An 11195-nucleotide genomic window follows, 5' to 3' on the forward strand; every position below is an offset into this window, starting at 1 on the left:
GCCATCGGAGGCGTCTTCTGGAGAGTGAGGTGGTGGTGAAGCTGGGGGTGTTATTGGTTTGGTTGGTTCAGGTTGAGTGGGTGGGGGGTTAGTTTCGGGTGGTGGTTGTGTATGGGTTTCGGTTTGTGGTGGTTCGGTTACAGGAGGGGTTTCGGTAACTGGTGGTGTTTCGGTTGATGTGGTGAATATGGGTGGAGGTATAGGGAATGAGGTTGGGGGAATAGTGGGGTTTATGGTGGGAATGGAAATAGGAATTGTGGGTGGAGGTGAAGGAACTGGGGATTGATGAAGTTCCATCTCTGGGGTTGGGGACCGAGGTGGTGTGTTGCCTTGTTGAGGAGATTCGTCTCCTTGTGATCCTTTAGAGTCCGAACTCCCACCCTCGGATTCGCTTGAAGAGGAGGAAATAACGAGTTTTCGTTTCTGTTGGGTCTTCCTCCTTTTTGGTTGTGGGGATGAAGCAGCCTTCGGTTGTTTTCGCTTCTTGGGAGAAGGTCCCTTTGGAGCTTTGGACACTTGCTTCCCCTTCTCTGCCTTTTTTCCCCTGGCCACCGGTTTATCGGCATCATGAATCGATCGCAGCATGTCCGGTGTCAGTTCCCTCGGACCAGTTGGCCTAAACTCCTTGATCGTCCTGATCAGTCTGCTATCGGCGGGCACATCGGCATACATCGACTCCGGGATAGAGCCAATGAATGAGAATTTTGATGCATCGGATACGATGATCTTCTTGGTATGAAATGTACCAATAGAAGACATCGATGCACCATCGGCTGTTGGAACATTGAACTTGTCCATGGCCCATCTTGTGATCAAGATCCAGAACCGGGCCAACGACACCTCAGAGTGTCGGGAAGAGGAAGAGAGGCTCTGAATCAGCTGTTTCCATAGAACAAACCCATAGTCTAGGTTTATCCCATTGTACACCCCGTACATTATCGAAAGGAAAAGACGACTTGCACCGTCAGATCCTGAGCTCCTCTCTGACAGTCCCTTGAAGAGAACTGTAAATAACCCATTCCACTGGGGCGGTAGGCAGGACTTCTTAAACTTGGCGACGGAGGTGAGAACCTCTGTGTAGCCCATGTTGTAAAACATGTTGTACAACATCCCAACCGGAATCGTCTCCGGGTGAACTCGCGATGGGTCAGCAGCAAACCCTAACATAGTGCAGAAACGGGGGCGAGAAATCGAAGTCTTGTGTTCTGCCACTTCAAAGAATACCCGGTCGACGGTCTTGTTGTAGTAAGCCGTCGCATAAACCTGTGATAAGGTCACCATTGGCACCTTTTCGATCCGTGACAGTGCAGGAGCAAGCTGGGAGTACTTGAGGCATTCTATGACCGGCGACATATAGGAATCATACGCCAGTGGATTCAGATCAATGACTAAGCATTGTTGGGGTCGGATGGGAAGAATCTGAGAAGTTGCATGAACAGAAGAAGATTCAGCCATTGTTACAGGTTTGGAGAAGAAGATGACCGGGAGAGTGTTTGGAAGTATTTTTGCTTTGGAAATTATGGAGGCAGTAAAGAGGTAAAAGGTGGTGTAGACGGCCTTTTATAGTGGGTGATAGGAGAGAGAAAAATCGTTTCAAATCTCTTATGGAAATACGAAATGGGTTTTTGAGTGACTGATTGGTGACAGTTGGGGCGTGCGATGATCACGTAGGAGAGAGAGTGTCAGTTTCCTAGGATTACGCCGCCTAATAAGCGTCGGTTCAGAGAGAGGAACCGTTTCCATTTCCACACGCGCCTTTAAGCCAGAGTGATGACTCTTCAATATCGCACACGCGTCCATAAGTGTCAGAAAAAGCGTGGCCGTTTCAAATTCACGCGCCCTCCTTTTTACCGTCGTTTGAATTTCTATCCATTTAACTCCCGCCGAGTCAGCAACTTTTTGTCTTTTCCCCTTTTAAACGGCTGTTTTCAATTAATGACCCACGTGGCTAATTTTTGACCACAACTTCATGAGTAACCATCCAGTAATAATCCAGCCTGTAAAATAATTAGTAACGGAGTTTTTGAAAATCTAGGATTTTCGTGGAAAGAGTGTAAAAGAAAAAGAAATAAAGCAACTCTTTTTAGGATAATCTGTGATGTCAATAACGACACGAAACTGATGATCCCGGGCACGAATCTCTTCCTTCAAGGTCAAGAGAGACCTCAAAGTGTTAGTGTGGAGTCCCGTTGAATTACGATCAAACATTTATTAATAAATGATGAAAGGCTTCTTTTAATTAGGCTTATTAAGGGTGGTTTCGCTTTGAGTCATCAATCCAATTCTTGATATAAGAACGAAAGTGAACAAAGTACTTGTGAGACCGGTGTAGTCTGTTGAACAAGTAGGTAGGAGTTGATTTTGTAGTGGCGTGGATTAATAGGAAATCTCAGATAAAAATTTAAAACTGGATCCCTTGGGAAGAAATGTTATGGTGAGTAACAATTTCATTGGAATCACGCAAAAGAAAAATTGAGATTCCTTGAAGGTACATTCGTCAATTCATTGGTGAAAACTTGATCAAATTAATTGGTCACCGTCAATTCATTGGTGTTGAATTTTGGGTTTCACTTAGCTCGTAGTCGCACGAAACTAAGATCATAAACACAGATGTTGTGTAACCATAAACCTCAGTGGTAGTTTCTGAGAGTCTCAAGGGTTACAGTGATTAAACGAATGTAATGGAGAAGTGTAATGGGGATGGTGAAGAAAACATAGTACCTCTGCTGCGAACATAAGGACCAAGCAGGAAACTCTTAACTCATGTGAGAAAAGAGTGAGGTAGCTCACGATTAGAATAAATGAGTTAGCCTTATTGGGAAGACAAGGTTTGTGTATACCAGGTCATGAAGGCTATTATTCAAAATCTTATGAGGCTTGGGACACATACAGCAGCATGCTTCTAGGGACACTTAAGTAAGTCATCAATTATATCCCCATAAACGAATGAGCACTAAAAAAAATTTAAAAAAAAAAAAAAAAATTAAATAAAATATTTTTGGAGTTTTTGAATAAAAATAAAAAAAATAACATTAAAAAAAAACTTAAAAAAATATAAAGGAGTTAAAAGAAAAAAAAACTTAAAAAAAAACTTTGGAAATAGTTGAAAAACCGAACCCGAACGTTCGGTTGGTTTCGGTTGGGAAATAATTGAAAAACCGAACCCGAGCGTTCGGTTGGTTTCGGTTCTAGAAAATTTTGGAAAACCGAACCCGAACCTTCGGTTGGTTTTGGTTCAGGAAAATTTTGAAAAACCGAACCCGAACCTTCGGTTGGTTGCGGTTCTAGAAAATTTTGAAAAACCGAACCCGAACCTTCTGGAGGTTTCGGTTTTGGAAAATTTTAAGAAACCAAGGAGTTTAGATATGCAATTTGGAAAAAACTTGTACACAAAGAAAAACAAATTGTACCAGAAATATACAACACAGAAAAGCTACCTTTTAAGTAATGAGCGAGTCAGATGGTTGAACCGAACCCGAACGTTCGGTTGGTTTCGCTTCTTACGTTTGAGTTTTAGAGGTAGTGTGAGGTACTGACTCTGATTCCATCATACCTAGCCCTTGCAATATTTTATTGAATGATGCTTCAGGAAGAGCTTTGGTAAAGACGTCAGCCAGTTGATCAGTGGTTCTTACGAAGTGAATTTCGACATTTCCATCTTCCACATGATCTTTGATGAAGTGATACCTCAGTGCTATATGTTTGGTTTTAGAATGTTGCACTGGGTTATGACAGATCCTAATTGCACTTTCAGAGTCACAATATAGTGGGATCTTCTTCATATTGAGTCCATAGTCTCGAAGTTGACTCTGGATCCAAATCACTTGTGATGTGCAGGATGCAGCGGCAATGTATTCTGCTTCGGCAGTAGACAGCGACACACATGTTTGTTTCTTGGATTGCCAGCTGACCAACTTCCCATCAAGAAATTGACAGCCACCAGTTGTGCTTTTACGGTCGAGTCCACATCCTCCAAGGTCAGCATCACAATAGGCTTGAACGAAGAAGCCTGAGTTGGATGGATACCATAGACCTAAGGAGGTGGTTCGCTTGAGATAGCGTAGTATGTTCTTTGCTGCCAGCATGTGAGGTTCGTGTGGATTAGCCTGAAATCGAGCACAATAACACACAGAAAACATGATATCAGGCCTGCTAGCAGTTAAATACATCAGTGAGCCTATCATTTGACGATAGAGCGTGATGTCGACAGCCGGTTTATCTAGTGAAGGGGTAAGCTTGGTGCCGAATGCCATTGGGACTTTGACTTTTGAGTCTCCCATCATGCCAAACTTCGCTAGGAGAGTCTTCGTGTAAGCTTCCTGATTAATAAAGATGCCTTCGGGTCCCTGTCTTATGTTTAAACCAAGGAAAAAGTTAATAGGACCCATTGAGCTCATTTCAAACTTAGTCTCCATCAACTTTCTGAATTCAGCTGTTAAGCTGGGATTCGTGGAGCCAAAGATGATGTCATCGACATAAATTTGAACTATCATAAGGTGGTTACCTTTCTTTTTGCGAAAGAAGGTTGGGTCAACCAAACCTTGTTTAAATTTAGACATCTTTAAAAATTTTGTAAGCGTTTCATACCATGCCCTCGGAGCTTGTTTGAGGCCGTACACAGCTTTATCCAGAATATAGCAATGATTTGGATACTTTTCGTTCACGAACCCAGGAGGTTGCTCCACATACACAGTTTCTTCGAGTTCTCCATTGAGAAATGCACACTTGACGTCCATTTGGAAAACCTCAAAGTTTTTGTGAGCAGCATAGGCCAGAAATATTCTAACAGATTCTAGCCTAGCTACAGGAGCGAAAGTCTCTTCATAGTCTATTCCTTCCTCCTGACAGTATCCCTTGACCACCAGACGAGCCTTGTTCCTTATGACATTACCTTCCTTGTCCATTTTGTTCCTAAAAACCCATTTAAGACCAACAACCGAAGCATCTGGAGGAGTTGGAATGAGGCGCCAGACTTTGTTCCTTTCGAACTCATTCAGTTCGTCTTGCATTGCTTGAACCCAATCAGAGTGATCGAGGGCAGTGTTCACTGTCTTCGGTTCAACTTTTGATACGAATGAGTTAAACATACAAAACTCAACCTTTGAAAATAAGGATGTCTGTTTTGCCTTCAGTTGAGATCGGGTCAAAACCTTTTCAGATACATCACCAACTACTTGAGAGATAGGATGATCTCTGGTCCATTTGGTAAGAGGAGGGTAATTCGGATCAAAGGTTGGGTCTAGTTCAGCATTGATCATTTCTTCCGGCTCAGATTGGCTATCGTAATCAAGCGTCATATCATCATGCTCCCCCTCAATGGATGAGTCTTGAGAAACATGAGGTTCAGGGGTTTCTTGTGGTGCTGGACTTTCAGACGCTGAAGCACCTTCGTTTGGAGGGGCATCCTCGGTTGGAGAGGCACCTTCGGTTAAAGATGTAGAGTTTGGCTCCCCCTCGACATGAGAACTTGGCTCCCCCTCGATTGAAGCATTGTTAAATGGAGATTCATCAGTCGGCGATTCTCCTTCATGCATTCTTCTTGCAGCATCTTCGACAGTCTGCTTCATGTGATCAACTTTGTTGTCAGCTGCACCTGCTTCTGAGAGAGAAGCTTTTTCCGGTTCGTCAAAGAGTTCCATAAATTTCTCGTATAAGTTGGCGATTGAGACTGTGACTTGGCCAGTTTGAGGAAAGATTTCCCCGACAGTGTCATCTGTGGCTTGTAGCTTCTTGACATAGCTATCGTCGAAGGTCACATAGTATGTCTCTTCAATCCTTCTTGAATGTTTGTTTAGGACCCTGTACGCCTTGGATGTGAGTGAGTAACCCAGAAACATTCCCTCGTCGGCTTTGACATCAAACTTGTTGCGGTGTTCTTTAGAATTAAAGATGAAACACCTTTAGCCAAACACATGGAAAAATTTCACATTGGGCTTTCTGTTGTTTATTATCTCATATGGTGTGAGCGTGAATTGCTTATTGAGATAGGACCTGTTCTGTGTAAAACAAGCAGCAGAAATAGCGTCAGCCCAGAAATAAAGAGGTAAGGAAGTGAAACTTAGCATAGTTCGGGCAGCTTCACACAGGGATCGGTTTCGTCTTTCGACTATTCCATTTTGTTGTGGTGTGTAGGGAGCTGAGAAATTGTGACTAATTCCCTTTTCTGCAAGAAACTCTTCAAACTCCCTGTTCTTGAATTCAAGACCATTGTCGCTCCTGATGTTGCGAACGACCTTCTTGAGCTGGACTTCAATATGCTTGATAAACACTTTCAGCTTTTGAGTCGCTTCAGATTTGAGCTTTAGAAAGAATACCCATGTAAATCGTGAAAAGTCATCAACGATAACAATAATATACTTGCTACCACCGATGCTTTCGATAGATGAAGGACCACACAAATCGATATGAAGCAATTCGAGTGGTTCAACAACTTTTGTGTTGATTACAGATGGGTGACTTTGACGACTCTGCTTTCCCATTTCGCATGCTGCACACAAATTCTCTCTGTCGAACTTGAGCAATGGAAGACCCCTAACATGACCTCCAGTGACAAGTCGGTTGATATCTTTGAAATTGAGATGAGAGAGTCTTCTGTGCCACAACCAGCTTTCGTCGGATTGAGCTTTTGATAACAGACATATGGCTGGGTTTCCTTTGATGGGTTTCATGTTCAGAGGAAACATTTCACCCTTTCGCTCTGACTTTAGAATCACTTTCTTTGTCTTTTTCTCTATGATTTCAGAACCTTCATCATCGAATGAAACTTTGAGACCTGTACCTCCAACAAGCTGAGATACACTGATGAGGTTGTGTTGGAGTCCTTCCACATAAGCAACCTTCCTTATTGTAAAGTCACCATTCGTTATCATCCCGTATCCCTTTATGGTGCCGAAAGAGTTATTTCCAAACTTAACGTTGCCACCATTTGCAAGAGATCTGTATTCCCTGAGCTCCTCTTTCCTTCCTGTCATGTGACGCGAGCAGCCACTGTCGATGTACCATTCTTCGTCAAACTGCTCGTCACTTATAACCTGCAAAAATTAAGCAGATTTAGGAACCCAAAGTTTCTTGGGTCCATGTGAGCTTTTCATGGGAACGGGAATAGTAAGAGAGATGTCAACTAGATATGTTCGTTTTATTAGAGTTGTTTCATCTTTCTTTTTAATGGTAAAGACTTTTATTTTGTTAGGATTGGGTGTGTTCGCTTTGGACTCTGGTTTGGATTCATCGACCTTCTGCTTTCCCTTCTGTTCAGCTGATGAATGAGGTTTTTGAGAACAAGCGGGATTAGCTTTAGAGCAAGATGGAGATGAATTGGAAGAACGAGAAGAATTAGAATGAGAGGATTTGGAAGGAGAGGACTTCCTGGCTGGTGACTCTAGGGGACCCTTTTGCTTTTGATCATTGGTGGGACTGACCTTAGAGTCTTGTTCTCTTTTGACTTCAGAACCGAACCTCTGCGTTCGGTTGGAGTTGTTCTTGGAACCGAACCTTTGATTTCGGTTGAAGTCCTTTTCAGAACCGAACCTTTGCCTTCGGTTGGTATCTTCTTGTGAACCGAACCTTGGCTTTCGGTTGTTGGAACTTTCAGGCTTTCTTACAGGATTGTTTTCATACTTCAGATTCTTGTCTTGGTGTGAGTAGTATGCATTCTGGGAGTGCCAGAATTATTTCCTTTCAGAAAGGTTTTTCCTGTATCTTTGGTTCCTTTCTATCTTCTTATCTCTCATCTGCTTAGGTTGATGATGAACGTTCGCTTTCGTTTTTGTTGTCTCCTTGGCTGGTTCCTTTTGAACTTCAGGAGTTTTGCTTTGAGCCGAGGGAGCAGAGGGAGTATCCGAAGAAGATTCAGTTTGCACTGAGGGAGTAGAAGGAATGTCTTCTTTTGCTGATCTCCCATCCTCCTGAGGAATATCTTTCGTACCACTGGTGCTTGGCTCACTGAAATTATCGAGCTTATTCAATGGTTCAGGTATGTATCTCCCTTTTCTCATCCAGGAGGTTCTTTCAGATAGGCCAACGGTTTCGTTTCCATTATCTATTGGAGCTTCCCAGAAGTACTCATCACAGCCATCTGCATTGTCTTCGTTTACAATATCTGTGAGCTCAGCTGTTTGATGTTCGGTTACTCCAGTCACTTTGTATACTTGATTCGGAGTGGTCCTGACCTTTTGATACACAACAGCTTTTTCTACTAATTTCGGGGACTTTTGTTTGGACAATCTAGCGAACTCCACAGAATTTTCAGAAATTAGATTTTTGTGGTTTTCAGTTTCGCTTTTAACAAATTCTGAGCAGTCAACCGTATCCTCTACAGAAATTTCACTCATGTTTTCGTCCTCGTTAAGCTCAGATGCATTTTCAACATCGATTTTATTTTCTGAGCTTACGTTGGCGTTTAGAGAGTCAAATTTTTGCATGGTTTCGGTTCTCAGTTTAAGTCTGTCATTTTCGTCCAAAAGATTTTTGAGCATGTCCTTGTGGTCTTTGGATTTAATGAAGGACTCAATTTTGTCCAGTCCATACATGTAGGTCGGATTTAATTGATCAGTCAGGTTAGAATTGGTGACTCGAGTTTGAGTTAAGCTACTATCTAAATGAGAAATTCTTGTATTAACATTTTTTAGTTCTTTCTCATATGAGGATGGAGGTACTTTAGAAGAAATAAAAACAGATTGTACCTTCTTTATCAGTTCATCGAGCTCATTGAACTGCTGGCTGAGTGGTTTGGCCGTAAAGCACATATCCTCCTGTACCTTCGGTCCATCGCTTCCTCCATCGGTATTGTATCCCCTCATTTGAGATACGTCAGTCACCATGAAGCATTTTCCACCACTGCTTTCCTCCTTAGCCACATACGCCTTTCCATGGGTAGGCTTCCTCACTTCTTCATCTTCTGAGTCAGTAGACCAAACTTCTGTGCTACCGAACTCATCGTCATTAACCGAACCCTGCACAATAAGAGCGTTAATAGAAGGGTTAGCGGTAGACTTCTTCTTTCTCAACTCATCCAATCTTTTCTGCAACACGGCTTCCTCATCATTTCCATCGTCCTTTTCAGCCATCTTCTTAAGAACACAGTCCTTAGCATAGTGATTCTTGCCACCACAGTAGAAACAGCTTACTCCGGAATCGCCATCTGCTTTCGGTTCCTTCTTGGGCTCCTCAGCCTTCGGTTCATTGTTCACCTTTTCAGAGCTATAACTCCCCTGCCAGTTTCGGTTTTTGTTGCTGGGGAATCTCTTCTTTATGAACCTCTTAGGATTGGATACCATCATGGCATAATCCTCAGTCGTGAGGTCATATTCCTCCAAGTTCAGCTCTTCATCCTCCATCACAGCTTTACTTTTAGATAGGAGGGCCAACGAACCAAGACTAGAAACAACGTTCTTCTCTTGAACCACAATCTTCTCCTGGGACTTCAGAATACCCACCAGTTTCGCTAAAGAGTATGATTTAAACTGCTCATGGGCTTTGACTGTGGAAACCACTGCTCTCCATTCAGATCTCAGTCCGTTCAAGAAAGTAACCTTCTGTTCGATGAGCTTCCTTTCAATGTCGTGTTTGATCATCTTGCTGAGAAGATGATTGAAGCGATCAAACGTCTGGGTTACCGTTTCTTCGGCTCCTTGCCTGAATTCTCCAAACTCAGATAGAAGCAAGGTTTGGATAGAATGTTCAAGATCTTCGTCTGTGGAATACAGTTCGCGAAGTCTATCCCATACTTCCTTCGCCGTAGTACATGAGCTGACCAGTCTGAATGTGTCTGACTGAAGGGCGAATCTGATCAACCTTAACGCCTTAATATTACACTGGAATTTGTCTTTTTCATCTTGTGCAATATCCTTCACGTCCTTAAGCAGATCGTTGTACTCTTTTTGCGTCTTAATGATTCTGGATGTTGCAGAATGAGAAAATGGTCCATTGATGATGGCTTCCTAGATGAGATAACCATTGTCCTCCGATCCAATCACGTAATCTTCAAAATGATGCGCCCATACTTCATAGTCATGGGTGTATAAGATTGGAATCTTTGTCGTCGAACCGATGCTGTTGGAAATATTAATTGGATTTGATTGCGTCGCGTCCATTATGATCGTAAAAACCTGTTCAAAGATCAGACTTGTAATAAAGCAGATTAGGGCAAAATAATAAATATTAAGATACGTCAATTAAGATGACGGCTCAATAAATATCAATGATTGCGGAAAACCCTAATGGAAATCTTTTTCACAGAAAAGATGTGTATCGATTACACAGCCTCCCGCTCTGATACCAATTGATGGGATTAAAAAAACTTTTAATCTATGAAGATCGATTAGATCTTGAACAAGTATATGAATGTAAAATAACAAGAACGCAATAATAAGAACAAAACAGCTTGAATCAAACATGTCGAATGATTAAATAAAATCCTCAGAAGAGCTCGACTAAGAACATCAACTGTAGAGGATTAGAAGATTACAAGAACGATTAAAGAAAAAAATTGTACTCTGTATGAATCGCTATATCGATAATCTCAGCAATCTTAACCTAATATGCATGCAAGCATTTAACTTATATACAATACATAAAAGGCTCTCGGTTGGACAGGCCCAAACCGGAGAATACAAGGCTAAACTAACGAGCCCAAAAGACGCAACATCAAAACTATCTTCAGCCCAACAATATATATATATATATATATATATATATATATATATATATATATATATATATATATATATATATATATATATATATATATATATATATATATATCTTTTGGAAAAGGTGTAAGCCGAAGCATTGCCCAATTCACCAATCACCAAACACCCTGTCAAGTGAGTGCATAGTTACTATCAAGAACATAACATTAAATTAAAAGTAATATTTATGAGACATTAAATGTTTACATGTATTATTTGTGTTAAGTGCTACTTGTACAAATATGATATTACTACTGGATTAGGAACTATATTGGAATAACCTGCCTTCAGTATATATCTAGATTAGTTATATTAGAGTGAAAAAGTGTGCTTAGTCCCCAATAATTTGGACGTTAGATATGTCTCATTATAGGGTAGAGTGTAAGATTAGATAGCGGAGTGTCGTATTCCTCCTCTTTCTTAGATGGCCAAAAATGGTGGGTCCAGATCAGACAACTGGAAAGTATGTCTAGGTCATCGACTATAGTATATGACAACGCTTAACTA

This window comes from Lactuca serriola, chromosome 9, assembly GCF_051521515.1.
Source record: "Lactuca serriola cultivar US96UC23 chromosome 9, Lser_US96UC23_V15, whole genome shotgun sequence".
In the NCBI taxonomy this organism is placed as follows: domain Eukaryota; kingdom Viridiplantae; phylum Streptophyta; class Magnoliopsida; order Asterales; family Asteraceae; genus Lactuca; species Lactuca serriola.